Source organism: Poecilia formosa, unplaced genomic scaffold (assembly GCF_000485575.1).
Source record: "Poecilia formosa unplaced genomic scaffold, Poecilia_formosa-5.1.2 Scaffold1412, whole genome shotgun sequence".
Classification (NCBI taxonomy): Eukaryota; Metazoa; Chordata; class Actinopteri; order Cyprinodontiformes; family Poeciliidae; genus Poecilia; species Poecilia formosa.
Genome location: NW_006801351.1, coordinates 5,434 through 8,465, shown reverse-complemented (window position 1 = coordinate 8,465; position 3,032 = coordinate 5,434). Strand labels below are relative to the sequence as shown.

Sequence of the window (3,032 nt, the reverse complement as noted above, 5' to 3'; positions counted from 1 at the left end):
TTTTTTTATGGTGACATGCATTAACAATTCAAATGTTGCTTTTTTTTTTTTTTTTCTGAAGTTCCACATTAAAGTTTGATGCAACTCTGCTTTCCTGAATGAACCGTCATCATCTCCACTGCAAGTGTAGCAAACAGGCAGCTTATTTTTTTATATATAGATTACAGTCCACTAAAAGGTTGCATTGTGCCCTTGTTTATATTTTTAATAGTGTAATTCTGTAAAGACAAAATATGTCTGGTGGTCTAGCTCTGATTTACACATCTTGCTAAATTGCGGGTTTGAATATGGCAATACTTTCCTATAACAAAATAGACCTGCAGAAAGAAATGACTAATAAAATATCTTACATATGCATCGTTGTATGCTTTATATTGAGATTTTCCTTAGCTTTGATTGTAATTTCACAATTTTGTAATTTATCATTGTTTATTAAATTCTGAAAACTGAGTGGCTTTGTTAATATTTTGTTCTAGAAGGCGGTTAGATGTGCCCTTTTTTTGAACACCTGGCCCTTTAGTGGTCTCTGTACGGCCCTGAATCTGATATATCACTCCAGTTACTTTTTACTGGTTTTGTTTTTAAACCACCATTAACATAAGCAGTGTAACTATATATTGTATATTTGACGTTTGTCATGTGTGATTAATTGGAGCGTAATGGTGGAGCATTTATGCGCATTTATTGATCAGCACACCGCTTGTTTCCGTCTAACGGACATCTGCACTTTAATTTCTTTCCTCCCTCAACAGTCAGCTGCTATTCCTCTATTTAAACTACAATAAGTAGATCAACACAACTTGATCACACATTCTCTTCATTAAATACATACTCATTAGAAGCCTGAGCCACAATCAGGCAAATAATTCCGGACTATTTTTACCCCTCAAATTATAATTATGTTAACATAGCCGCATTTTTATGCGGTTTAGTTCATTTTCACCTAATTGAATCCAGATCACATCCCACATAAAGCAGATGAATTTATTGAACTTTCTCTCCTAGTGACTCAAACCACTGACTGTGGTCCCAATAACTTATAATAAATTAAATTAAGCGACTCCACTTAAATTACCAGAACTTCACCTACTGGGGTCTGAACGCACAGCCTCACAAATTCTTCCTGGTCGCATCTGCAGAGAAATCTGCGCTGGTTCATCGACAGTTGGATCTGTCTGATCCAAACCAAACAATTGAACTCTGCGAGTTTTTTACCCTGTGTGCGGCTTGGGCGTGCGTTTTTTCCAAGGATTTTTATTTTATTTTATTATAATTTTTTTTAACGTGGTTTCGGTTCTCCAAAACGGACAGATGTTACACCTGCTGTGCTCCTCCTGAGCACTGCTCTCCTTCTGGGTGCGGGAGGGTAACATCTTCACCTCCATTTGTTAAAACCTCAGGGTGAGTTAAATTTAATTCTTCGCAGCAGCGGAGCCGCGTCCACATGATGGATGGAAGAGATGCTTTGAATTTCGTCCTCGTCTCTGCTCTTTGGTCCTGCTCTGCAACATGAAGCCTCCCATTGAAATCCTCTGGGATTTGGAGTCACAACTGTGACACGTATTATTTGGAATGCTGCTCCTAGATGTAAAAACAATACCTTGTTGACTTGGTTATGAATCATAATTGCACAGCATCTAAAACCAGAGGGAATAACTGACCAAACATGCAGTGGCTTAACCAAAAATGTATTAACTAAAGTCTAGAAAACCAACAAATCAAAACTAATATCAGATCAGAATATCAGATCCAACATGTTGCAACCACGAATGGCGACATTCTAGTAAATATAAACTACTTTCTGCAGTTTGTCACAGAAGTCTTCAGACGTTTTTGATTAAGTGAAAGAATGGGGAAAGGTCTAGGGGGTATGGCTGTGTCTCATTAGAGGGACACATGGAGTTGTGCAGTCTCTCTACAGGGCTGGAAGCTGTTTCCCTCCACCTATAGTCTGAATGTGACAATTAGTCAGATGTGTCCCGTTAATATTAAGTCATGCCATTGACAATAAGTGTTAGTTAATCAAGAATAATATATAGTATGTACTATACTTAGAGAAGTGTAAAGAGATTTGGGTAACACTTTATTTGAAGGGGTGTGCATAAGACTGACATGTCACTGTCATAAATATGACATAACTGTCAGGGTTCCTGTGTGTGTGTGAGTGATCCATCTGTTCCAGCGAAGATCTTGGTGAAGAACCTGGGCAGCCTACACAGGTGGATCTCATCTGCCTCATCAGTGTTGGGGATAAAGGAGCAGCAGAACATTCGCTCAGTGCTGGATGATTAACGTGCACCGGTAGTCTCTCTAGCCATCTCTTGTGGTTTACATTATTAGTTGTTTTGATCTGTCTCTTCAGTAATTTACCAGTGGTTTCATAGTCCCTGTGTTTGCCTGCCTTTAGGTCAGTCTCTGGAGTTTCAACTGGATCAAGTTCCATTGTTTTCTCCTCCTGAGGATTTTACCTCCAAGTCTGCCTGCCCGCTGCTCCCTCCACACCTCTCCATCAATTCTCCGGCTCCCAGTCAATACCATCCTCACTCTTCTCAGGAACCTCCGTGAACCATTTTCCACACTGGACCTTGGCACATTCCCCCATGCCTCAACCAGAATCATTCTAAAGTAAGCCGTTTCATATTGCATCGCTGATCATCTAATTTTGGACCACCAGTAACCCCGCTCTCATTCCAGGCACCTCCGATTGCACGACACTATCGCCCCCAGAAGGATTAAGAAGAATTGCCTTTAAGTTGTCTGTCTTTAAGAAAATAAAATCCTTACATTTACTTAGGCTTGTTGATTTTGCATGTGGGTCAGAAGGTTAAAGCCGAACATGGCAGAATCATCCAGCCAAGTTGACCCAGCAGAATCAACTCCTGACCCCAATTTAGATCATGGTCCGTCATGACTCAATGCTACACTCTTTATATGATGTTGAGAAAAAATGATTATTTTTAGTGTTTAATACAGATTAATCTTTTTGGACAAATCTTTAAACTTTGAACAGGTTTCTGTTGGTGATTCAAAAT

At 39.4% G+C, this 3,032-nt stretch overlaps 1 long non-coding RNA gene across 2 annotated transcripts; it reads left to right on the top strand.

The window, feature by feature from the left end:
• The first annotated feature begins 1,831 nt into the window (after positions 1–1,831).
• On the top strand, positions 1,832–2,789 carry LOC107835279 (uncharacterized). Of its 2 annotated transcripts, XR_001661094.1 has the most exons (3): positions 1,834–2,301; positions 2,408–2,625; positions 2,695–2,789. It is a non-coding gene; the product is annotated as an uncharacterized LOC107835279 (long non-coding RNA). The 2 variants fall into 2 exon arrangements; XR_001661093.1 differs by having other exon boundaries at positions 1,832–2,301; positions 2,408–2,789.
• The last annotated feature ends 243 nt before the right edge of the window (positions 2,790–3,032 follow it).